Source organism: Tachysurus fulvidraco, chromosome 20, assembly GCF_022655615.1.
Source record: "Tachysurus fulvidraco isolate hzauxx_2018 chromosome 20, HZAU_PFXX_2.0, whole genome shotgun sequence".
In the NCBI taxonomy this organism is placed as follows: Eukaryota; Metazoa; Chordata; class Actinopteri; order Siluriformes; family Bagridae; genus Tachysurus; species Tachysurus fulvidraco.
Window position 1 is genome coordinate 18,551,401 of NC_062537.1, and position 27,873 is coordinate 18,579,273.

Consider the following 27,873-nt stretch of genomic DNA (forward strand, 5'->3'; position numbering starts at 1 on the left):
TTCCACCTTAAACCTCACTATTTTACTTTGATCTTCCTCTCTCTTTTTCCTTCTCCTCCCTCTCACACTTCTCCTCCTTTATTGCCTTTCTCTTGCTGCACTGTTTCTCCTCACTCTCTCCTCCCCTTCTCTTCACTTTTTGTTTTACTTTTAGTCTCCTCGTCAGACTCCTTCCATCCTGTTCACCTCCCTCTTCTTCACTCTACTCCTTTCTCTTCCAGCCGGTCTTCCTCTTCCTTGTTGTATTTCCCTCTCCTCCTCTTCCTCCTTCCTTTTCAGGATGTATTGTGTTATTTATTACTCGCAGACAGGAGCATTGCCTGGAAAGGAAGTGGCACTTCATACGCACGAGCAGTTGGCACAGAAACAGAACGCTCCCCTCCCTCCACCAGTCTCCCTCCCCTTTTTTTCCTCCCTCCCTCTCTCTCCCTCCCTCCGTCTCTCTTTCTTTCTCTCACTTTCTCTATTTCTAGGACATGCTCTTTCAGCCATCAATGAAATCACAACTGAGGAACAGCAGGACTGTTGTACATCTGTAAACACTGCCATCTTACACACACACACACACACACACACACACACACACACACACACACACACACACACACACACACACACACACACACACACGACCTACCATCTTCCCTCCCCTCCAATTTCACCCTGTTTTTAATCTCTTCTGTTTTTCTTTCAGTCCCTCTGTTTTTCTCATTCTTTAATCCTGTACATTTCCCCCTTCTTCTCCTTTCTATCCTTGCATGACTCCTCCCTCAGTTTGCACACCCTTTCTCAAACACACTCACACACACGCACAGCTCATGCATACGCGCGCTCGCGCACACACACGCACGCCCTCCTCCCCCCATCGCTGCAGTGTCTCTTAACTGCCTCGGAGCTAAGAACAGAGGAAACGGCACACCGACCGCAACAGGAAGGGGGACGGAAAAAGACGGATAGCGTGAGCGCTTCATCAACGCGCGCATGTGTGTGTGTGACGGAAAGAGACACACACACACACACACACAGAGAGAGAGAGAGAGAGAGAGAGAGAGAGAGAGAGAGAGAGAGAGAGAGAGAGAGAGATACACAGACGTGAGGATGTTGGAGATTCACATCAAGGCTCACACGCTCCTTATCCGTCTCTGAAGGATCATCTGCGGTGGTGCTGAATGGACACACGGTGAGACAGCTCTTATTTTATTCTTCTCCTGCGTGCGCGCACACACACACACACACACACACACACACACACACACACACACACACACACCAACTCTTTTCACCTCTGCAAGCTTCAGTCGCTTTTTTTTTTGCATTTTTTTTTTATTTTTTATTTTTTATTTTTTTTTTTTTGCATTGTGATTGGTGGAGCTACGGATCTCGGCTCAGCATCTAAGAAAGGAGGATGCTGTTTTTCCTCCATGGCGAAGGAGGTGATGGTGAGCGATGGTTGTTAGAGGAGTCCTTCATCCCTCTCTATAGTCCTCCGGGGCCTGGATTACACACTCAGCAAAGATCAAAGCTTTTTGTATGGCATATGCCTGTCCATCCTATCATGGAGAGAGAGAGAGAGAGAGAGAGAGAGAGAGAGAGAGAGAGAGAGAGAGAGAGACTCATGCTCCCTTCTTTCAACACACCTTTCTGATTCTGTGTGTGTGTGTGTGTGTGTGTGTGTGTGTGTGTGTGTGTGTGTGTGTGTGTGTGTACTCAGACAGGACAGCTCATTAATATCATTTTCCTGTAACTAAAATGAACAGAAGCTTTAACTAGCCAGTCTGTGGGTGGAAGACTAGTCATACACCAAGGTATCTCTCTCTCTCTCTCTCTCTCTCTCTCTCTCTCTCTCTCTCTCTCTCTCTCTCTCTCTCTCTCTCTCTCGACTCACTCTCTCTCTCTTTTTCTGTGTGTGTGTGTGTGTGTGTGTGTGTGTGTGTGTGTGTGTGTGCGCGTGTATATGTGTGTGTGTGCACACCTGCATGAGTACGCGTTAGGGAAATAGAGACACCAGAGGGGCGGAGGTCTGCAAAGGGGAGACAAAAAGAGAGAATGAAAGAAGTATCAAAGCTAAGGAGTGCGTTGGACCAGAACACAGATATTTAGAAACAAATTCCTAAATGATGAAACTGAAATATCCTGAACATCAGAAGAATATCTAAAAAAAATATCATCTGAAGTATCAGGAACAATCATCTGTAATATTTGAGGTTGCATGACATAATAAAGAAACCCGATATAAGATAAAGACCTGATCCATGAAGATTTGCAGCTTGATCTCGTTAGAAATTGGCACCAAATGAACGTAAGGAACATTACACGACTTTTCTAACCCCGACCCTAATCCTGACCTCTGTCATTTTAAATACAGTCCAGTTGAGTTAAACATTTTAAGTTTGAAATAAATAAAAATGTCTCTGAATACTCTTAATTATCTGTGTTTACCATAACCTCAGTAAAGAAATGTAGAGAAATCCGACTGTTTAAAGTCTGCGTTTTGGTTATACGGAGAATATGAATGATTTCTTAGCAAGAGAAGTGAATTAATTGGAAAAAATGATAAAAAAAAATGTATGCGTTTTCTCTTTTCAAACACTTTTAAGAGTTTATGCTAACAACAGGTCATTTAAAATGCTTGAAAAATATATATAAATAAAAAACAATTAGAACAATACTAAATCCAGCTCAAAAGGAATATAGATTATTACTCCATACATATAATTCCATACATATTACTCCATATATATTACTCCATATATATAACTCCATACATATTACTCCATAGATATTACTCCATACATATAACTCCATACATATTACTCCATACATATTACTCCATAAATATTACTCCATATATATAACTCCATACATATTACTCCATATATATTACTCCATATAACTCCAAACATATTACTCCATACATATTACTCCATAAATATTACTCCGTATGTACGGAGTAATATTTATGGAGTTATATGTATGGAGTTATATGGAGTTATATGTATGGAGTTATAATCTATATTCCTTTTGAGCTGGATTTAGTATTGTTCTAGTTGTTTTTATTTATATATATATTTTATTTTATAGATATTTTATGTAAAGTCTCCAGTCTCTGTACTGTGAAGTGGTCAGAGTTCCTACTCTACTGCTGGTTGCCATAGTGATAGCGTTTCTCGGTGGGCGGAGCAACAGGCGTTCCAGATGAGTTTTCTTGTAATATAAAATCCAGCAGTGGATATCATCATCCTATCGTACGGGATGAAGGAGAAGCGGTGTGTGATCTTCACTCTCAAGTCTCTTCACTCTCATTGGTAGTCATTGAACCGAGTCGCTCCGTATTTGCATAAAGTTCAACTTTTCTCGTTTGTTAGCTAGCGAGCAATAACATTGAGAAAAACATGGACATTGTCTCTCTCTCTCTCTCTCTCTCTCTCTCTCTCTCTCTCTCTCTCTCTCTCTCTTTCTCTCACACACAAACACGTCTTGCACCCAAATGTCGCCCTGGTCTTGGTGAAAGTGATTGTAGTCAGTTGGCAGTGGAACAGATGAAGAGATGCTGAGTGACTGATCCACTCCATTATCAGCTACATCACACGAGGGCTGAGTAACATTAGCCTAAATGGATGTTTTGATACTCTACAGCATTATCGCAGCTTCGCCTGCCTTTTATACAGTAAACTGAGCGGAAGGCATGCCGATAACCATCGATCTGTCGCGGCATTTTTTAAAAATAACTGTATGTAATATTTGATTAAAACCTTAAAAAGGATTCAAATGTCAATATTTTGATAGCCAGCCGTATATTAACTAGCAGGAGAGTCACTTCCCGAAGCGAGCCTCATCTGATATATGATGAGCTGAGCTTTTTCAGATGCATTGCAAGCTGTAATGTTATATTCCACATATTACATAATATTATATAATATTATATTCCACATATTATTATTATTATTAATATTATCTTTTAAAAGTACATTTGTATGGAATATGAAATTGAAACTTAGCCAAAAGTCTAATGGCATAAATATTTCCTCATTGCTAGCTTAAAACATATAATATAAATAAATCCCATCTGGATTAGCATCTTGGCTAACACTTACTGTTTATTTGTTACTGCGATCTTTAAACTAGCTATGCGTTTATAGCAGATTAGCGATATGACCCACGCTTACCAAGTGCTGCCGTCTTGGCGTAACATTAACATAAATATAGGAGATAGTTGATTAAAATTCTCAAAAGGGGACTGATATAAACTAGTGAGAGTTTTACTTCCTCAAACCCTCTCACAGAGGAGATGAGATCTCACAAGACCTGAATTTATTCTGTAATTCATTCTTAAAGCTGGCTGCATTCTTGCTCTAATTGTTAGTATAAACATCACAAAACTTGCTGTATGCTATTAATAATTAAACGCTTCTGTGTGAAATATTTAGATTAGCAGCATGACTTTACTTATGTTTAAGTCATGCCTCAGCATAGCTAACAAGTAGACAGTGTTATTTGTTTGTTAGCTATAGGGCTAATAATGAATCAGAATCAGAATCAGATTTATTCGCCAAGTGTGTTGACACACACAAAGAATTTGGTTCCAGCAGTTTGTGAAATATTTGTGAAATAATGATGAAATATTCGACAGCATTTTCACAGGTTTCTGTGGCTCGATGATCATGTTCTTTTTTATAAATAGCTAAAACAGTTATATAGCAGAATCTGTTTTCCTTGTTAAAAGCAAGAATATAGCAATAGCATAGTTTGCTAGCTAAAAGTAACAGTATATAGCATAATCTGTTTGCTAACTAGATAATAAATAAGTGTCATCTATTTGCCTGCTAAAAGCAAGAATATAGCATCTAACATATAGCATTATATATTTGCGTGGTAATTACAGAAAATGACAATATTTCTGTAACAGCTTTATACTAAAAGCTTTTTTTTTTCTGGTAAATGTTTTACTGTAGCCATTTACCTGGTATTTAGAGAAAGATTTGTAGCTCGAAATTCAACGAATACATTTGGACTTTCAGAAAAATAATTGAAAGTTCTCTTCATGTTCTGCGTCAGTATGACGAACGCAGGGGTTATGATATTTACTCTTTATACAAAATACAGAGAAATCAACATGGATTAACGTGAAATGACTCAAACTCTACATACTCCATGCTGATCTCACCAAACTCGAATAATTCGCATAATCTAAGCTTATTACATTGCATAAGGTCTTGAAGTAAGAAAACCACACAGACGGCAGTTACATTAACCTGACCCTAATACCGGTCAAGCGCAAAAAGCGTGCCAAAGTATTAGCCAAGAATAACTTGGGTATATTTTGGGTTCATTTCTCATTTTATTATCTCAGGCACAACCTTGTAGAATGAAATTCGTAGCTCTTTCCTCAGATGTTGCTGTAGAAGAATAAGGAATAAAAAATAAATAAAAAATCTATGAAAACAATCACAGACGATTACGACAGATGGCTTAGTAGCCTGTGGTGAAAGGAAGAGTCTGATGACAAGTGGCTTTTTAGGCAAAAAAAAGAGAAACACTTAATTACCTGCATTTGGTAACAAGAACAAAAGCTTCCCAGTCCAAAAGCTGGCAAAGTCTGTCCTGGTGGTGTGTTTTGTCACTTACTGCTGCTCTTTAATGTGGAAAAGGGTGAGATTGTCCAAAAACCTTTCTGTGATCGCGGCCATTTTGAGGAGCGAGTGAGTGGAATCTTTATCCATTTTTACTGAAAAATCTATTGCGCTAATCATCGTCATCAATGCGCAGCAGGACAGCGAACAGGTCCTCTGTGTCCTCTGCCTCGTAGCTACACTATATTCACTAGCTAGCTACCGTATCTCCTTAATTCACCATTATTTTCTTTTTTCTTATTTAGCACACGTAACTCCGACCAACGAATATATTTTCATTCCTACTCTGCTCTACAAAAGGTCACCCATGCGCTGATCCCCGACTAATTACACATTTTAATTCATGTTAAGTAAACAACAACAACTGGAGGTCACTAGCTCTTGACTTTTATGTAAAATTGCCAGTGGGATATTTCAAGGTCTCGGAAGGCTACTTCAGGTCACATTTCTCTAACTGTGAGTCACCTATAGAGTATCTTACAATATCTTACAATATCATGGTGACCAAAGCACTTAAGTTTGTTTGAATTGTAAAAAAAAAAAAAATAATAATAATAGGCCTTGGCTGTCCATTTCAACGTAGTCTGGAGATGGAGGAAGTTGTGTGCGGCTCAGCAGGTATTTTGACATGAATTTCCTGCATGCGCGTAAAGTTTTTGCAGAGGGAAATGTCAACATTTGCACAAATTATATCAGGGCCAGTGCTCGAGTGGCTCTAATTGTTTCTGGCTCAACAATGGGGCCTGCTTTGGCCAAACACCTTATCAGGATCCTAAAGAAAAATGGAACAGCCAGCTTCTAACAAAAACGCCTTTGTCAGCCAAAGTGCGCCGAGTTTCATCAGTAATTCATAAAGCCTGTGTGTCCGAGACACTTTTTGCCTTTAGCTATAGGGACGGTTCTGCTAAAAATAAATGTATATATGTATTTAGTGTACGTTTTGTATAAAAATTGCCAAAGTTCTCTGATGTTCTTTGGTGTTCTTTGGTATCCAGAAACCCATAACAAACTTAAATTTAAAATAAAGTAGTTTCCTGTCTTAAAGAGTTCCAAAAGTATAACCATTTTTAGAAGCTAAGAACCATTATGTTTCCAAAACCACCCTTAAAAATCTACCTAGCTAAATAATTCTAGCTACAATTTTTAATAGTAGAATTTGGTATGTAGTTTTAGAATGCTAGTATTGCATTACTTTAATTTCTTCTCTAGATAAAGAGTTTAAAAAACATAGAAAATTTTTTAAATGTAGGGATTCTATTAGCTAAATGTTCTTAAGCATGCAGACATCTTGAGAATGTAGCGGTTGGTTGGCTACCAACGAGTAGCTCAACCAGCTAGCTAAATAAGACTATAAGCTATAGTGGGACACGCTGACTAGCTTAAAGCTAAATGGGTCATTATGACAATTTCAGTTTAAAGATATTTGTTAATTCTCTTTCCTGAGCTCTTATAATTACTAGCTGAAGTCCGAAAAGGAAGAGCTACAACATAATCTCACATTCGGGGTCACAATGTAGAAGACAGAGCACCAGGGCTGCAGGTCTCCACAATCTACCAGTAGATCAGACAGAATACATATGCCCCTTTTCCACCGAGGCAGTTCGAGTGCTGGTTCGGAGCCAGAGCCTAATTTAGAACCAGTTCTTTCTGTTTCAACCGCCAAAGCACCGGCTCCAAACCAGGAAAAGTGGTTCTTAAGAGGCACCAAAACGTTGCTGGTCTAGACTTAAGAACCGCTTGTGTCAGGAGCTGTGGGCGGGGCTACAGTTAGCGCATTTGATAATGTACCTTAAGTATAAGGTACACATTATAGTAGGTAGCTACATGCTAAGGCTAACTTTTTCTGTGTTAACGATAAAATAACGTTATGTACTTTCTCGATTACAACCTCTGTTTATACAGATTACATTGAGCCGCACGTACACGTTTTATTCGCCGCGTTTGGATGCCAATGTAGGTTCACAAAGCCATGAGCATTAACAGTAAAGCAACATCCTCCATTGTTGATGTGTTTGTGTTTGCCGCTGCCGCGCTAATGTTGCCTTGACACGTGACACGTATACAGTGACGTCACACTCGGCGCTGTGATGCTCTCTAGCTGGTGGAAAGGCAAACCGGTTCTTAGAAGGTTCGCCAGTGGAACCAACTTTGAACCAGCACTAGCGCTAGCTCTGAACCAGCACCCGGTTCTTTCCGGTGGAAAAGAGGCAAAAGACGTCTCATGGCAGAGAATTAAAAGGAAGCTAGACATATGGACTAAAAAGTCCTCCAGGAGAGTAACTGTAGAGTTGGCTTATGTTCATGTAACATGGCGGAACATAGGTTAATGGGTGGTAATGGGTGGTCCGGGCTGTAACAGTCAGCTGTATTGTCTCAAACACATCGACTCAGCTTTTAATGCTCCAGCAATCCGGGTCGATCGTCTTATGTTACGTTTTTACTTCAGAAATTGGAAAGCTGTTCAGACTTGGACATGTTGATGACTTAAATCAGAAGATGTTGGTGACTTACCTCAGTGACATAAGTCAAAAAATTAGGTCAATGTTTACGTTGGAGAAGTTGCTTAGATTTTTACCATTTCTGCAATTTTCAACAGGTTCTGAGAGATTTTTCTAGATTCTTCATTTAATAGATACACTTGCGTTTAAGCTTTTCTTCAGGGGGATGTAACTGCCGATCGATGAAGCAGACCACATTGTTCTGTATTTCTGATGTAACAAAATCCACATCCATGTCTCCAGTCTCTGTACTATGAAATGGTCAGTAGGCGTTTTTGCTATTACTATTGGTTGTCATAGCAATAATGTTTATCAGTGGGTGGAGCAACTAGCATTCCAGATCAGTTTCTTTGCCACTACAATGAAACATCCTAAAGGAAGATTTGGTGTCTGTGTATAAAATGCAGCAGCGTATATCAGCATCATATCATATGAGATGAAGCAGAAGCAAAGTGTGGAGCAAAGTTAATCTAATGTTAAACTTTTCTCAGTGTCCTAATGTCACTGATGTGGACACGCCCACATTTTGTCACATTTAGTGTTTCGTATGTTTAAGCAGATGGTTGACTGAATTTACTGAGCTGAAATGCAACAAAACTGATTTCCTGTTTTGAAAGAAGGGGCAGGATGAAAAGGTGCAAACTGAGGACCTGCGCTAGCAGGAATTGTTTTGAATTCATTCATTCATTCATTTTTTACCGCTTTATCCAAACTTCTCGGGTCACGGGAAGCCTGTTCCTATCTCAGGTGTCTTTGGGCATCAAGGCAGGATACACCCTGGACTCAGTGCCAACCCATCGCAGGGCACACACACACTCTCTCATTCACTCACACACTTCACACAACCTACCATGCATGTCTTTGGGAGGAAACCGGAGTACCCGGAGGAAACCCCCGAGGCACAGGGAGAACATTCAAACTCCACACACACAAGGCGGAGGCGGGAATCGAACCCTGACCCTGGAGGTTTGAGGCGAACATGCTAACCTCTAAGCCAGGGGTGTCAAACTCTGTAATTATATTTGGTCCGCGAGATCATATCAAATGTGCATTACAGCTGGCTAGCCTCATGCTCTGCTAATACTTCAAATCCCAGAATGCCTTGCCACTGTATTGACGTGTAGTCACGAACAGCAAGCGCCCCTCATTCTCTGTTGACAGTCGTTAACAACAATGTTACAGTCACATCGGGCAAGTTAATTTCACCCTCCACAAAAAACGGCCAAACGAAAGATGGACAATAGGAGCTTTTAGGAGGGCAGGAGGGAGGCAGATTATCTGTTCACGAATATAAAGGACAGACCTGTCTGCAAAATCTGTCTGGCCCTTTAATGAGGGAGAGTTTGTCAAAAAGTGTATGGTCAAAGCTTGTGAACACCACTGATGTGTCTTTTATTTCAAATTTAATTTCTTATGTGTTTGTAATAACAAGCTCTGGTTGTTCCAAATCCTGTGTTTAAGCAAAACTAAAGTTTGTTTCCATATGAAAAAGGTTGAACATTACATATTTACATTTACAGCATTTAGCAGACACCCTTATCCAGAGTGACTTACAACTGAGGGTTAAGGGCCTTGCTAAGGGGCCCAGCAGTGGCAGCTTGGTGGACCTGGGGTTCGACCCATGACCTTCCGATCAGTAGCCCAACACCTTAACCACTGAGCTACCACATCCCTGATATGCCCAACATATCAGTTGCAGTTTATTTTTCAATAAATATCGTTTGGCCCGTGACTTTATCAGTCTTATATTTTGGCCCACAGTGAATTTGAGTTTGACACCCCTGCTCTAAGCCACCGTGCCCCCTTCTTTAGAATTGTTTAGTGCTATTCGAGGAACACGTCCTGCTTAAAGAAATCACCATGTTCATCATGCAAACTAGGCGTTAGTTTCTCAAAGCTGGAAGTGACATAGAAAGTGGCATGGTGCTGTTTTTAAGCACACTCTTGTTGATTTCTCTTCAGAACTCGGAAATCACACAAGTGGCCACTTGTAGGACGGAGGACGAGGGTGTAGTCGTGTGTGGATTGGAATACACTTGCCTTCAACAGTGAAAGGAATCAAGCTGAAGTGATTACTTCAATTTGCATGACAGATTTCCTGCCTACGTTTGTTTTCTTTTATTATGTGTTATACATTAACACAGAGTTTTCTGAACGTTATGGATGTGCTATGTTGCGTCTACGTTCATTTGTCGTAGAAACCAGATGATTGGATGATGCTAACCACTCATGTCTTTATAAGGTTGAGAAGCCAAAACATTACCATTAAAAGGAATAACACATGATCGTTTTAATTTCATAAAGAAACGTATGCTATACTTTTTATCCAGCTTGTGGAGCTATGAAATCGTTTTATGCTCTCACTTCGATCAGAGCTGCAATAAACGATCATCTCGTCACCAACCGGGTCTATTTTCTCTTTCTTAAGTTACAGTATTTTCCTCACCATAAGGCGCACCGGATTATAAGGCGCTGTCTCAATTACGGGGTCCATTTTTGTACTTAACCCATACATAAGGTGCACCGTATTATAAGGCGCATGCTAAAACATACGGTCTACAAAAAAAGGTAACGGAAGCAAAACAGTGAGTTTAGTTGAACTTTTATTTACTTAACAATACACACACATTATTTCTTAATCAATCTTCTCACACAAATCCATCAAAGTCCTCATCTACTGTGTCTTCTTAACTTGGCGCAGTACATTTTCTTGCTTCCTCCACTTCCGAACTATAGATTCATTGATGTTGAATTCTTTTGCAGCTCTATTCCCATTTACAACCGTGTAACTGATAGCCTGTAGTTTGTATTGTGCCTCGTAAGCATCTGATTTTTATTGGTGGTTGGCAAACCAACTTAAGGTGCATTTACCGGCACCTACTGGTGCTGGAGTGTGGAGCGCATAATGGTTAGGAAGAAACAATTGTTTTGCAACATACTGGTAGTATACTGTACCTACCGGACGCGTGGTGGAGGTAAGCGTACGTACTGTACGTATTACTTAATGTTCTCTGATTGGTTTATCGCTGCCAGCGTACGTAGTGTATGTATTACGTCTCTGTGTTAGCAGGAAATGGTCGGACAGTCAATCAAGCAGAGCGCTTACCAAAGTCACACAACATTTTTACAGATTTTTGGAACTCGGTGCACACATAAGGCGCACCGGGTTATTAGGCTCTTAGGTGCGCCTTATAGTACGGAAAATACGGTAATCATCTGAGAGCTGACGCTGGAGCATTCATCCCTAAATAGTAATATGACCATAATACATTAAAAATGTTATTATTTATAAAATATTCTTCATTCGCTTTTGTTTGTCATTTTTGTTGCTTTTGGAAAGAAAATGGCCACCGTTTCTGAGCAGGTTCTTCTCATGAAGTCTATGGATGTTGATTTGATCCTTGATCCTCCAACAAATCATCGACCTTCATTTCAGCTCCTGTACTACTGGGACAGCACTTGAGATGGTAACCATCCCCTTAGAGGAAACGCTATGAATTAGACTCTGCTTTAAATCTGTAATGAAGTGTAGAGCCGGTGGATCTCTCCAGCCGTTCTTCAAACGGCATCAATTATTAAAAGCTGTTCACCTTCATCTCATTTCAGTCACCGGACTGCCATCTCGTCTTTGGAATCGCTGAGCAAAAATGAATTACCTCAGGAAAAAAAATTCAGTTAAGCTTAGAGTTGGACTGAAGACATCTGGAGGTTCATTTATCATTCTGTCGATCCTTACACCAATACAACATTTAACTGACTGTATATTACAATCACACCCCCAGTGTCACCCAGATGAGGATGGGTTCCCCCTTGAGTCCGGTTCCTCTCGAGGTTTCTTCCTTTACCAATTTAAGGGAGTTTTTCCTTGCCACTGCTGCCTGAGTCACCTCAGACTTGCTCATAGGGGAATAAATACATACACACTGTGAACTATATACATCTAATAATAATCTTGAATTTTTTATTCTGTTAATTCTTTTTCTTTTATTATTCGTTATTTCTTTTATTATTCCTTATGTTTACCTTCTGCTCTATGTTTATGTTCTGTAAAGCTGCTTTAGAATTTTTTTAGCTTTTTTACAATTAGACAATGTCTATTGTAAAAAGCGCTATACAAATAAACTTGAATTGAATTGAATCGATGCAACTGCAACTCCATCTCCAGCCGGGGAAGGGAAGAACTTCGTGTTTTTAATTATAAAGGAAGTAAATAAATATACAATTATATCTTAATTATGGATTGCCGTTGCACTTTAAGGGCTTGAGTCTGTCTGACAATCACAGTTTTATATTCTTATCACATGGCTGTCACATGTCTGGCAAATTCCAGCATGATTTGCAAAATTTAGGTCATAAAGTCAGAACACATGATTTGAACGCAAGTTAACAACAACGGGACGACACGGGCCATTAGTTTTGGAGCTGAAAATGATTTCAAACACAACGTCATCAGCTGTGTGTAGATATTAACCACACTGATATCAGTATTAATAATAATTAAAAGGGGTTCCTGAGGGGTGCACGGTGGCTTAGTGGTTAGCACGTTCGCCTCACACTTCCAGGGTTGGGGGTTCGATTCCCGCCTCCACCTTGTGTGTGTGGAGTTTGCATGTTCTCCCCGTGCCTCGGGGGTTTCCTCCGGGTACTCCGGTATCCTCCCCCGGTCCAAAGACATGCATGGTAGGTTTATTGGCATCTCTGGAAAAATTGTTCGTAGTGTGTGTGTGAGTGTGTGAGTGAATGAGAGTGTGTGTGTGTGTGTGTGAGTGAATGAGAGTGTGTGTGTGTGCCCTGTGATGGGTTGGCAGGGTTAGGGTTAGGGTTAGTACCCTAGTAGTACCGGTACCCGATGACGCCTGAGATAGGCACAGGCTCCTCGTGACACGAGTAGTTCGGATAAGCGGTAGAAAATGAGTGATGAGAGTGAGTGAGTTTGTTCCTGAAATTTATATATAATTAATGAACGACTGGATTTCGAAATCCGTACACTAGCAGAACACCGAATATGCTCTTCTTCATGAACATCATGAATATTCTCTCAACACTTGCATCATTTGTTCACTCTGCCTGAATTATTCATTTATAGTTTTTATGTTTTTTTTTTTATCCTAGCAATTTTCCTATTCTGCATTCAGTCATGTTCCTGCTCTTCACTTATTTTCTTAAGCGTTTTAAGGAAAGTCTCATGTAGGTCAACGCGACATCCATCCAGATGTCGGATGGATCGACACGGGTCCTCGGATCAACGATAAGATTTCGATTTGATTTGATGAATCGATTGCAAACTCGATCGTGTAGCGATAAAACAAATACCCTGTTTGTTGTGGCTCTCTTTCAGCTAGTGATAGATAGAGAGATGATGCTGGAAATAATGAACCTACAGTAAACTGAGCTACCTGACTCAGTGAAGTAAGTTCCCGTCGCCATAGCAACCGGTCATGTGAAATATGATGGGCAGTACAGATAGCAATAATTACAGTTTAATACATAATAATGTGGAAATCAGACAGCAATATAAATCTAGATATAATTAAACAATTCTTACGTAAGGTTACGTTAATCTTTCTGACATTTTTATGAAATCTGAAAGAGCGGTTCTGAAATATTTATGAAGGTCCTATGAAACTATTCGTTGCCCATGAAACACAGGAGACATTCATCTCTCCACAGACTTTAATATTAACACGTAAAGCATTTTTAAGGAGCTCTGGATCATGTGGAAAGTGATATACTGTTAAAATAAGACGGGTTTGTCTTTTTTCTAATACTAAGCTGTTGTGATGGGCAGGAAGTCGCAGATGATGTCATTTAAAATTCTCAAACTGCTTTCTGAAGCTTAATTCAGATTAATTGTTTAATCTGCAGAGTCTCACTTTCTTCACATGGCTGTGAGAACCAACGTGTGGTGTGTGTGTGTGTGCGTGTGTGTGTTTTAATCTGCAGAGTCTTGCCTGCCTCCCATATCTGTGAGAAACAAACCCTGAGCAGGTGTGTTTGTGTGTGGACATACTCATATCTGTGTGTGTGTGTGTGTGTGTGTGTGTGTGTGTGTGTGTGTGTGTGTGTGTGTGTGTGTGTGTGTGTGTGTGTGGACGTGTGTCTGTCTACATAGTCATATCTGTGTGTGTATAGTTATATGCGTTTGTGGACATAGTCATATCTGTGTGTGTGTTTTAATCTGCAGAGTCTCGTCTTCTTCCCATAGCTGTAAGAAACAAACCCTGAGCAGGTGTGTTTGTGTGTGTGGACATACTCATATCTGTGTGTATGTGTGTGTGTGTGTGTGTGTGTGTGTGTGTGTGTTTGTGTGTGTGGACATACTCTTATCTGTGTGTGTGTGTTTGTGTGTGTGTTTGTGTGGACATACTCATATCTCTGTGTGTGTGTGTGTGTGTGTGTGTGTGTGTGTTTGTGTGGACATACTCATATCTGTGTGTGTGTGTGTGTGTGTGTGTGTGTGTGTGTGTGTGTGTGTGTGTTTGTGTGGACATACTCATATCTGTGTGTGTGTGTGTTTGTGTGGACATACTCATATCTGTGTGTGTGTGTGTGTGTGTGTGTGTGTGTGTGTGTGTGTGTGTTTGTGTGGACATACTCATATCTGTGTGTGTGTGTGTGTGTGTGTGTGTGTGTGTGTGTGTGTGTGTGTGTTTGTGTGGACATACTCATATCTGTGTGTGTGTGTGTGTGTGTGTGTGTGTGTGTGTGTGTGTGTGTGTGTGTGTGTGTGTGTGTGTGTGTGGACATACTCATATCTGTGTGTGTGTGTTTGTGTGGACATACTCATATCTGTGTGTGTGTGTGTGTGTGTGTGTTTTTGTGTGAACATACTCATATTTGTGTGTGTGTGTGTGTGTGTGTGTGTGTGTGTTTGTGTGGACATACTCATATCTGTGTGTGTGTGTGTGTGTGTGTGTGTTTGTGTGGACATACTCATATCTGTGTGTGTGTGTGTGTGTGTGTGTGTGTGTGTGTGTGTGTTTGTGTGGACATACTCATATCTGTGTGTGTGTGTGTGTGTGTGTGTGTGTGTGTGTGTTTGTGTGGACATAACCATATCTGTGTGTGTGTTTGTATGGATATAATCATATCTGTGTGTATAGTTATAAATGTGTGTGAGTGTGTGTCTGTGGGTGAGACTCAGTGAGGACGAGTGGACCATCCTCCCTTACCCAAGACTTAATAGTCACAGACACACAGAGAATCTTTGTGTATCTTAGCACAGCTTTATGCACAGTCATATGACTGAGAAGGGTGGGGAGGGAGTGGACGGCTGTGTGCATGTGTGTGTGTGTGTGTGTCTGTGTGTGACAGTTTGTTTGTGAGGAGCTTGTTTCTTCTCAGCCTCTGTGAAGTCTCACTGAAGGAGGTGTGGCATCTGTAATGTATCTTATTGTATCTTATTAAAGCTGGATTTACTCCGTGCGATTTCACGATAAGATTATTCCTCGTCACGCTGTACAAGACGATCTTGATAAGAATCAAATCTTGGCAGGGTTCTGTGGCCAGAGTCGGATAACGTGTGTCCTCTGCATTAGATGATGTGGTGACGATCCTCTAAAGAAGAACCTTACATCTTACATCATCTGGAAACCAGCTTGTGTAGATAAAAGGCTCGCGTAAACATAAATCATCTTCAGAGTGAGTGTGAAGTGTTTGTTTTTCTCCGTTAGCATGTTTCATGCATGTTTTTGCCATTTGCCAATTCATGCTGTATTTGTAGCTTTCCTCTTAATGTCCCGTCATTCTGTGCCGTCCTCCTATTGGGAGAGATAAGACGATCGTCTTAGCAGAAGATTGTAATAAAAACTTGTGTCCGGAAATTTGGTTTCATTGGTGGCCCTAAATCGATAACCGATTAGCATTAGCATGTCACATTGTGCTTTCTAAGATCTGCTCTTAACTCACAAGTTAAGAACAAAGAATTACAAGTAATAAAAAATATTTTGCAGAATTAAAATATTTTGCAGATTAAAGCCAGTTTCAAGTTTATTATATGAACATAAGCCAACATTTTTGAGGACAGCATTTACCTCAGATATCTTAAAATATAAGTAAGAAAATATATATATAGCAAGACTTAGCATGACCAGGGTTTCCTGCAGAAAAGTTAGTTAAGGCGGTAGGGTTGGGCGGGGTGGAAGGTGGTGGTCTTCTTTGTGAGATAGACCACAGACTCTGTACTACGTTTAGCAATTATTAAAAACAGGCACGTGCAACCTAGCTAGCAGATGAAGAACTCAAACAACAAAATCACCAGCTAACTTACTTTAAATTTGCAAGAACTATAGACTAATACAATAACAGGCTTAAATAAACCCAAAACAGTTCTCACGGACACGCGTTTTATCAACTGGCTAGTTATCTCCCAGACAATGACGGACCACATCTTTCTCTCATTTCGGCTGTGTGGCGTGCGTGCCCACTCGCGGTGTGAAGCGCGTCCGCACTATTCTCCGAGATGCACTCGAAGGCCTTTTGTGCAGCGGAATGTTTTTTTTTTTGGACGACCTTGTTAAGGCGGTAGGGTTTCCGAGCTTAGGTGGGCCGCCCGAACTGCAAAGTGCTGTGTGAAACCCTGCATGACCGTCTTTTAATCATGACCTTACAATTATTACATTTAGCATCAATCTGTATGGACTAAGCTGTCTGCAAATTTGGACTTTCTTTAGTTGTCAGCAAGAGTGAGATGTTCGTGTGGAGTCGTCTGTCGAACATGATGGACACGTGTTTTTCCTGCTCTAACGCACTACGGTGGAGTGATTAGCTTTTTAAATCGAGCTACTATAAGGTATCTAAATGAGTCAGGTGCTTGTGTGTTTGTTATAGAGCACTGATAACAAACACATGCACTGCAGCTGACATGGATCACAGATTCACGCTGGTTACCTTAAATAGACCGAAGCGCTGCGTGAAGGTTGTAGGTGAGAGCTGAAACGTCTGCCCCCTTTTTCTGCCCGAGATCATGCACTGTTTCTCTAACACTGTCTCTCGCCGATGGCGTGTAAAGCGAGTAATGAAATCGCACTTCCGGCCGAGTGCAAAATTAAGTGTTAGAGCTGAAACGAATGGGACTCTTCCCCACAGAGACACACTGCTGCTGAGACTGCCCAGTACCCCACAGTGTGTTAGGAACATTAGAGGCCTTTATTTTGTCACGTACACATTACAGCACATTGACATTCTTTCTTTGCATATCCCAACTTTGGAGGTCAGAGCACAGGGTCATCCATGATATAGCACCCCTGGACCTGGTTGCTCAAGGGCCCAACATGGGCAGCTTGGTAGTGCTGGAGCTTGAACCCGGATCAACAACCCAGAGCCTTAACCACTTGAGCCACCACTGGGCCAGTGCATTACTCAGCACAGGGCATTGTCTCAAGTGTTAAGTTAAAGCTCTGGAATGTTGATTGGAAGTTTGGCATTCAAGCCCCAGTACTGCCAAGCTGTCACTGTTGGGCCCTTGAGCAAGGCCCTTAACTCTCTGTGCTCCAGGGGTACTGCATTGTGGTTGACCGGTGCACTGACCACAGTTTCCAAAGTTGGGATATATGAAGAAAAAATTTCACTGTGCTGTAATGTAAAGTTCTGTCTCGAAAGAAATGTGTCTTTCAGATCACCAGCTGGTTCAGTGACTAAGGATCCGGCTGTATGGTGTTTTTTGGTACCTGCTCAACATTGGGACCAACAGGAACTAATGGTAATCAGGCTCAGAGCTAAAATGACCACACAAAAATTCTTGGGTTGTTAAGGCAGATCCCACTGTCATAGCCCACTTGCTTTAAAATTCAATGTGTTTAGATACTTTTCTGCTAGCCATGTTTGTAAAGAGTGGTTATTTGTGTCACTAGAAGCTTTCTGTTAGCTTGAAGCTTGAAGTCTGGCAGCTGATATCTGAGCTCAACCACTTCCTCCGACTGATCTAATGGATGTTTTCTATTTTTTGTGCCATTCTGTGCAAGACATACATAATCTCTCTAAATATTTACAAAAAAAAAGATCTCTCCTACATAAATGTTTCTAAAACCAGCCTGAAATCTAGCACTAACCAATGTCCATTTTATAGTAAAAAATCCATCAATCCGTGCATCCGTTAATCCGTTCACTACACAGGGTCTCAGGGAACTTCGAATCTATCCCAGGGGACTATGCAAAGCAGAGGACACCCTGGACGAGGTGCCAGTCCCTCACAGAGAACAATCACACACCCATTCACGCACTATGTACAAATTAGAAACGCTAATCAATGACTACATGGCATCCCTTCGCGCTCAGGGAGGCAACCGAAGAGCCAGGAGGAAATCCCTGAAAAACCAGAACATTTGACGTGAACAATAACTGAAGCTCTAAACCTGTATGAATTTCTCATTGTAGAGAAATTTTGCAGTTTATATTTAAACCCCCCCCATGTGTCATACAACTGTCATAGCACATCCATGTGACCAAGTATCATGCACTCCGATATCCACACACTCCTCACTACAGCTACCATATATGTGCTACATTTGCACTCAAGTTTTTAAGAAAATCTCACTTTGTAGCTGTTCAGTGCCGACACGTTCTGCAATGACGTGTTCACACCAACACACTAAACACTGACTGTCATTGTTCAGAAGGGTTGCCAATGCAGGGGGCGTTCAGTGAAGCATCTAGGGTCGAGCCCGTGCCCCGAGGACACGGAGTCTTGGACAAATGTAATTGTTAGGGGATTGTCATTTCATTTTCTCAAGATCCGTCCAAATATTTGCACAGAGTGGTAAATAAAGATGGAGATGGAGATATGACATGGACGTGATAATGACTTACTAGTGTGAGATCCTGAAGTAACTTAAGATCAAAGTCTCTATTCATCACTTATCTATACATCGTAGTGTGAAATGTACTGTACTGATAATATCTGTACATCCTCGCTAAATTAACGTTGGGGGAAAAAGCAGTCGGTCATTTTGCCATAAGTAGTTGCTCGTGACTTTTTTGGATGTACGTCTATTTTCGTCTTTAATGATGTCACATGTCGGATTCGAATTTCTCGGCTCTTTTGGTTTGTTCATTTAAAAACATCCTCCGGAAAAGACACAACAATTGATAAAGACATTGCTTTAAAAAGCTGCACATGAATATTCATAAAACTTATGTCATTTTTAAATAATGTAGTTGAGCAAACAAGAATTGTTACAGTATGTTAGCTGTGTGACATATAATGGAGGAAGTGGTAGCTGAGTGGTTAAGGTGATGGCTTACTTCTCAAAAGGTCATGTGTTTGAATCCCAGGGCCTCCAAGCTGCCACTCCTAAAGAACGTTTAATAAAATTAAATGATAATAAATAAATAAATAAATAAATAAAATCAATTGCCTCAGTAAGAAAATCTTGGAAAAACGTTAGACAAAAAGCACAACACAAGAAAACCATACTAACACAGAACAGGTAAACACAATCAGATAACGATCCAGTAGCAGGACAGGAATGAGGAACAAATCGGGAACCAGAGCAAAACAAAAACAACCACATGATGCCAAAGTAGGAAACCTCCATCAAACGTTTCTCATAATAAATTTGATTTAAACTATTGCTTTTATCTGAAGAGTTCTTGTACGAATCTCTAATGTTAGTATAGACCAGCTCAAATCCGAGAGTCTTTCACAGCAACGACACAAATCTCAAGACAGCGATTGAGAGATGACTCATACATATGAAGCTGTATTTGTGTGTATTTCAGCGCAGAGACAGGAAATACTCCACCTAACAGCCTCATGGCTCCAATCAGACTTTCCTCAGACTTTTGCACCACCAGTTAGCTCGCAGCTGAGATAAGAACATTACACAGCTCATTTTGTGGAATTACCGCTAATACCAAATGACTTCATACTGATAATGATAATCCAGGGCCTTGTCTCTTCGCGCAACTTACTCTCGACTCGAGTTTACTCTCAAATACTAGGCTCGTAAGCTCCTGCTCTGAGATTTAAGCGTCTTTACATGCAGGGAAACGAAAAGGGGCTTCTGGAGAACCTCAATCCTTTCTCTCTGGCTCTCTTCTGGCCACAGAGGCCTGGTGTGTTATAAGATTACTCTCTGTGCTCACATTAAACACAGGCTTGGAGTTTCTCCAGCTGCAGTTGGAACTTGAGACCAGGTTTAATCACGGGCTGGTTTTCTAGTCTGCACACTCGTCTTCGTGCTTCACTGTGTCTAACTCTCTGCACGGAGATAAAGTCTAGGGGCTGATGCACAAGTAAATTACATGCAGCATATAGTTCCATTCACTAGATATACAGTACAAATATACAAGTCTACAAGTTTGTATTGAGTCTCTAAATAGTCTACCCATTAAAAGATAAAGAATATGGTGTGTAGATTGTACAATTTGATCCATTTCATGTTATTTACTGTTTGTCAGTTTAGCTTTTTGCATATTAATATATTAATATAACTCCATTAGTGCCACAGCAACATTATTGCATAATAGAGCAGGATGAGTAACAGGAGCGCAGCTGTCTCTCTGAAACCTGCAATCTTTCTCTTGTTCCTGAAGCAAATGAGCTCCAGCGCAACACCAGTGAGTAACGTCAGCAGAAAGAGGATACTGATGTCCTAAAACTGAAACATTTCTACTGTCGGCTTTACTAAAACTGAGCAAAAATCTATAACAACAACAAAAAAGCAAGGATCATATTTACGTTAACATTCACAAGGTGTAATGGAAGCTAAACGAAGTCTGAAAAGAACTTTTATAATAGCGGTTCTTATACAGCTTACAAAAACATATTTTTCTGAGGTTTGTTTCTGTGTTTTGTGTACCAGCTAGGAATGAAAGTTGATTTCAATCCAAAATCTTTACTGTGTATTTCTGCATCATTCAGTTTTTCAATCATGTCATGCAGATATTTTGATGTGGTTTAGCACACACTGAGAATTCATCTATGTACATCAAAAAACATAACAATGTTGGAGATGGACATCTTGATTAAATGTGCTGTAGTTCCACATGTAGCTTAAATTTACATATACAGATCTTGCAGTCTCTCCGAAGGGTATAAAAGTAGAAGTGGATGAATACTTACACAAGGCACTATAGGTTAGATTCACATATCATCTGAAAGAAGTACATAACAAATTGGATACGCGCTTAAAAGACTTTGACCGAGATAGACTTACATTAATTGTTTGCCACTCTAACACCAAACTTTACACTTTACACACTGAACATTACACTTTACACACTGAACATTACACTTTACACACTGAACATGAAACTTTACACACCAGCCATGAAACTTTACACACTGAACATGAAACTTTACACACCAGCCATGAAACTTTACACACTGAACGTTACACTTTACTCAATAAACATTACACTTTGCAAACTGAAACTTTACATACAGACCATGAAATTTTACACACTGAACATTACACTTTACACACTTAACATTACACTTTACACACTGAACATGAAACTTTACACACTTAACATGAAACTTTACACACTTAACATGAAACTTTACACACCAGCCATGAATCTTTACACACTAAACATTACACTTTACACAATGAACATGAAACTTTACATACAGACCATGAAATTTTACACACTGAACATTACACTTTACACACTTAACATTACACTTTACACACTGAACATGAAACTTTACACACTTAACATGAAACTTTACACACCAGCCATGAATCTTTACACACTAAACATTACACTTTACCCACTGAACATGAAGCTTTACACATTGACCATGAAAATGTACACACCAAACTTTACACTTTAAACACCGACCATGCAACTTTACACACCAGCCATAAAACTTTACACACTGAACATGAAACATTGCACACTGAACATGAAGCTTTACCCACTGAACGTGAAGCTTTACACATGGACCATAAAACTTTACAAACCATCCATGAAACTTTACACACCAGCCATAAAACATGACACACTGTATATTCTAATTCACACATCAACCATGAAACTTTACACACAGAACATCACACTTTATGCACAAAACATGAAACTTTACACACAGAGCATTACACTTTATGCACAAAATGTGAAACTTTACATACAAACATAAATCTTAAATAATATAAATCGCACCAACTAAGCAATTTGTGCGTTTCTAATATAATGCTTTTTTAGATTTGTTTCACGTCTCACCAGCCATGTTGATCAGTAAAGTGCAGGCAGAGTCGGCGGGGTTTCTATGGTGCTTAGCCATCACTTGAAGGCTTAGTTTCCATGGTACTTTTACTTCCCTGATCTGCTGGTTAACATAAACCTTGTCTGCTTTTGCACACAAAACTTCACTGAATAAATACAATTCAGTGCTTCAGTATGTATAAAAAAAAACAAACCTGTGATTTTGACACCAAAAAGAAAATGACTAGAATTAATTTAAATTAATTCTGTGTAATAAACCTAAAGTCTACACAGTGTTATAGTTTCTTTACTGGGTTACACTGAATATTATTTTCAAGGGAACACTAAAAAAGTAGCGGTTATTTGAATTGATTGTATACAAATTGTGGGTGTGGTTTTTAGATTGTTGTTGTTGTTGTCATTATTGTTATTTTTATTTTTCTATTCTATTATAAATGAAATAATTTTTTATAGAGATCAAGAGTTTGGGAAATGTTGCTCAGTTGTGTATGTGTGTGTTTGTATGTATTTATGTGTATATGTGAGTGAAGTCATCGTCATACGTTCTGCCATTTCAGGAGGTATGACAGCTGATGTAACTGAATCTACAAACTCATTTGAGTACTACTTTTGTTTAGAAGCGTGTACAGTTTGAATAGCCATTAAGCAGAAATTTACTGTACACACCTTTACAAGTTGTGAACTTTTTACAGCGTTGCGATTTGTGTACGTAGTTCATGTTCAGGTCACTTACAACACACCTAGTTTGTTAATCATAGAAATTGCTGCCAATTGCTTGTTTGAGTAAATCTCACTCTGGGGTTTATTTTCAGTATATTTATCTTATAAGCAACACACACATACACACACACACAACTTTAACAATATTTCAACTCGATCGCAGGGTTTCAGCGTTGGATGCTGAATAAAATCAGACACAATGGGTTTAATAACCTGTCTACAATATTTATTACACCTCCAGCTTTCCGTGTTAGATTCACTGTATAATAATAGAAAAATATGATTTGTTTGTTGTTTAGAATAATGGGCTTGTAAAATATAAAGGAAGCAATTTACTCAAGAGAATTTCTTCTAAAGTGGAGAAAATCCTCAGATTAAGTACATAAAGAAAATAAAGAACAATGCATTTCAAAAAGAGAAACAAAGTCCTTATCTCTTATAAGCCCAGTTTTGAAAGTGCTGTGCATTAAAAAAAAAACATTTAGAAGCTTTAAATAGGTAAGAAATACACAGATCCTATACAACTATACAGTATGTTTTAAGGAACAGTTTGTTCTCACTAAGATTAAACAGCTCGACACTCTCTATTATTTCAATTTAATTTAAATTCTTAATCGAATTGAATACTTTTGACGGTAGAATACTATGGTGAGGGTAAAGTTTTCTTTAAGGAAACATTTATTTAACATTTACGAAGGAAGGAGTCTCCGGTGTCAATGCTGTACAACAGTTAAAGTGAAAAGTAGAGAAAGTGGGAAGGAATAACTGACAAAAAAAATCTTATGAAATAACTTGTGGACATTTCACTACATTAAATTTAGCTATATTCCGATTAAAACAACACTATTGTAAATTAATCAAATTGTGACATCATTATAGACTTACATAAAAAAAAAATGACGCTTTTATAAACAGAACAGAATTATGATGTGTTTATAAAAGCGTCAATTTTTTTAATGTGGTAAATTTTTTAATGTGGTAAAATTTGTGATGTCATTATAAACTTTTATGTCCTCATTATAAAACTGATGATGTTGTTATAAACTGAAAAAAATATAATGTTAAACTGATAATATTGTGACGTCGTTATAAACTGATCAAATTGTGACATTGTTATAAACAGATCAAATTTTGACATCGTTATAAACTGATAAAATTGTGAAAGTGTGATAGTGAAACGGCAGTATGAGTTTGTACATAATGAGCTTCTTGTGCTAGCGCTAGTTCTTCTCTGGTTTTCGAAAATCTGGGAACTCTGCTAGCTTGAGTTTTGCAGTGTTTTGCGGTAACAGTCCCTTTATTAGCTACAGTATTATTCCCTGAATCGTATTCCACAAGCACTTGGGAGCAAATTTTAATTCAGAAGGCTAACATGGCTAACACTGGAAGATACTTTAATGATTAATCTTGTCAGCTTTTGTTGTTGTTGTTTTATTTGTTGGTATTAGAAATAGACAATGTTCCAATGTTTTCTGGAAGTACCATTTTAAGCTTTTATTTTTAATTTGTTGCTATTGTTTTCAGATTCCACTCAAACTAGCTAACCAGTGCTAATTAGGAGAGAAAGCTAGGTATGTGCCACTTAGACGCACTGAGAACTACAGTATCTAACTTCTTTTATATAATCCACTTTAGCTTGTTGTGAAGCTAGCTAACTGCATTTAGTATTAGCCATTTTAGCTTGATTTAATTGAGTGCCATGTTAGTGTTACCAGTTTAGTTATAAAAATTATAAAATTTACCATTTCTAGCATTTTTTTAAAAAAACTTGTTGCTAACAGGATTAATTACCGAAACATTGCTAATAAGAAAAGCTAGCTAAAGATGGGCTATTTAGGTAGCTAATTGCTATTTACTAGAGTTAGATTCTCACAATACTAAACAATAACAAAACGAAAGCTAACACTCAAAGTTATGCCGCATGACTTGCTTTCATTTTTTATTTGGAATCAAATTTCACTTAAAGAAGCTAACATAGTTAATACTAAACATTTATAGTATCATTTTTATAGTTTCACAAAGTTAGAACATCTCTAACCTTCCTTGCTTATTACAGGGTTTTTTTTTGTTGTTGTTGCTTTAATCAGAACCTTCTGTGTGCAGTTCACGTTGCTAATTTAGCTAGCATCTAATAAAAAAAAATGTTGTCCTGTAGGAAGCTACAATCCAAATTATTATGTTTTATAATTTATTTCAGATTATAGATTTACACAATGACATATCTTCCATGTCTTTAAATTTAAAGTGTCAGAGATTAGAGGATGAGGTTCAGCCACAAAACATGTGTACTAGCTAACATGTGCAGTTACTGTTGTGTATATAATGTTATATAGCATAACTTTAGAATATTATACAGATACTGGAATCCCACCTGGGACAAATCTGAGCTAGATTGAGATATTAAGAATACGGATGACTCAATAATTTACATTTCATTAAAATGTATAACCCGTGTCATTAATATTCATAACTCCCACTGTTTTCAAATTGGGTTATTAGTTTCCTGAGCAGTTATAACACCTTAATTAATGAATGACTTAATTCATAGCGCTAGCTAGATAAGTTTATTGGTTTAAAATGACATTCCTTAAGTCTAAATTATTATTATTATTATTATTATTATTATTATTATTATTATTATTATTATTATTATTATTATTATTATCTACTTTTTTCTCTTCTCACTCTGCCTGCCAAAAGGACTCATGATCCTGAGAGCTGGAATTCACTAGAACAGTTAAATAGCTGTTTGGAGTTATGTGTCATCCATTAAAGTTTCCGATGCCACAATCTATTTCCAATGCAGTCAGATTGAAAACCCATGCCTTTAATAACAAAAAGGTTTTTTCCTTCTTTGTAAAAAGGGAAACTGCAAGGGTACAGTAATTAGCAGAATGTGACATCTTTGTGATAATGAATACAATGACGTGAGATTTTACTTCGGTTCACTTCCCATAGCAAACCACATTTCAAAGCAAACTTTCCCAACAATGCCTGTGCTTTGATTTCCAAGAAGAGAAACAAAAGGGGTTTGTGTGCAACTACAGATTATTTATTACAGTTTATGGCTTTCAGTGTGATTAAAGAGGCCAATCACGTGCTGTCTGCTGTGTGACCCTGCTCACACTCACACGGTCATCCCACATTCTCTGCTTAAACTGTGGGTCTGACTTTAACGTAAATCTTGCTGAATATAATGCTCATTATTTATGACCAAGTTTTAATGAAAGAACTAAACAGATGTCCACTCTCATATCTTGTCTGATAGGATTATTTCAGGATTAATAGTAATGTTTATATATTTAATTCATATTAGAAATGTATGTTGATTTATGTTGGATTTTATTGAAATGTAACAGGATTACATGCTGGATAGGACACAGGTTTACTGAGCTCACACTCACACACTCATTCAATCATGTTTAACAATGAGACAGGCATAAAGGCCTCATCTCCTTCAAGAAGACAAAGGCATGACTGCTGCACCGTTTTCACTAATAGAAAACATAATGGCCACACCCCTTCACTAATAGCAAACATAATGGCCACACCCCCTTCACTAATAGCAAACATAATGACCACATCTTCTTCACTAATAGCAAACATAATGGCCACACCCCCTTCACTAAGAGTAAACATAATGGCCACACCTTCTTCACTAATTGCAAACATAATGGCCACACCCCCTTCACTAAGAGTAAACATAATGGCCACACCTTCTTCACTAATTGCAAACATAATGGCCACACCCCCTTCACTAAGAGTAAACATAATGGCCACACCCCCTTCACTAAGAGTAAACATAATGGCCACACCTTCTTCACTAATTGCAAACATAATGGCCATGCCTCCTTCACTAAGAGTAAACATAATGGCCATGCCTCCTTCACTAAGAGTAAACATAATGGCCATGCCTCCTTCATTAAGAGCAAATGTAAAGGCCATGCCTGCTTCACTAATAAGGGCATAAAGACCACACCTCCTTCACCTAAAGTACAGGCATAAAGGCCACACCTCCTTCACTCAGACACAATCATAAAGACCACAACTCCTTCACTATGAGGCACTCTTAAAGGCCATGCCTCTTTCTCTTAGAATAGAATTCACAAAAGCCACACCTCCTACTTATACAGGTGCACAGGCCACGCCTCCTTCACTGAAACTGACCACTCACTGTACATGTGGGTGGACGTCGTAACAGTACACAAAAGTAATGGCAATATTTTTTTTATTATCGTTTCCTTATGATATCTTTATTTTTGCACGTGATTCATGCATGGTGGAGACAGACCAATGTGACACGTGTGTGTGTGCGTGTGTGTGTGTGTGTGTGTGTGTGTGTGTGTGTGTGTGTGTGTGTGTGTGTGTGTGTTTGTGTGTGTGAGGGTTTGTTCACTCTGTGTTGTTCCAGTACAGTGGTAATGTGCACAATAATCAATGATCGTCTGATTCTGGGCCATGAGTCACGTGGAGACGGAAGCGAATGTTAATGTGACGGACACAGGAATCCTTCCTCCCTCCTCCCTTCCCAATAGTTTACCAGAATAATATTAAGGGACAGGGCTGGGGGATGGTGCTTTGACGTCAACAGTGCACAGTAAACACCGCAGCTGGCAGGCCTAAACTCTAGGTGAACTCAGAGCACTTGGCTTTGCGTTTTCATCTGGCCATGGTGTAGAGTTTAGTGTGCTCAGGACATGACGAAGACATCTGGAGACAACGTGAAAGTCTGTCGTGAATCAGAATAAAGGCTGGTGGGAGATCAGGTGGTCGAATGAAGGGTGAGAATTGTTAGGGCTCAGCTTCAGGGGCTTGCATTACAGTTTCAAGACTTCACTTAATTATGTGGAACG

General features: G+C 39.1%; 1 protein-coding gene and 1 long non-coding RNA gene across 3 annotated transcripts in view; one reads left to right on the top strand and one right to left on the bottom strand.

The window, feature by feature from the left end:
• Window positions 1-27,873, top strand: part of gnaz (guanine nucleotide binding protein (G protein), alpha z polypeptide) — a 59,891-nt gene that overhangs the window by 232 nt on the left and 31,786 nt on the right. Inside the window, exon 1 of one of the 2 annotated variants that reach the window (XM_027175399.2) lies at window positions 1-1,180. This exon is cut by the window's left edge and continues 232 nt beyond it. The gene's annotated coding sequence lies outside the window, so the exon portion shown is untranslated. Of the gene's footprint in view, window positions 1,181-15,666; window positions 15,770-27,873 lie in introns of those variants that run through there. The other variant, XM_027175400.2, reaches the window with a different exon arrangement.
• On the bottom strand, window positions 1,288-5,881 carry LOC113661325. Its single transcript, XR_003445029.2, has 3 exons — window positions 5,546-5,881; window positions 1,973-2,020; window positions 1,288-1,550 (listed from the first exon to the last, which is right to left on the bottom strand). It is a non-coding gene; the product is annotated as an uncharacterized LOC113661325 (long non-coding RNA).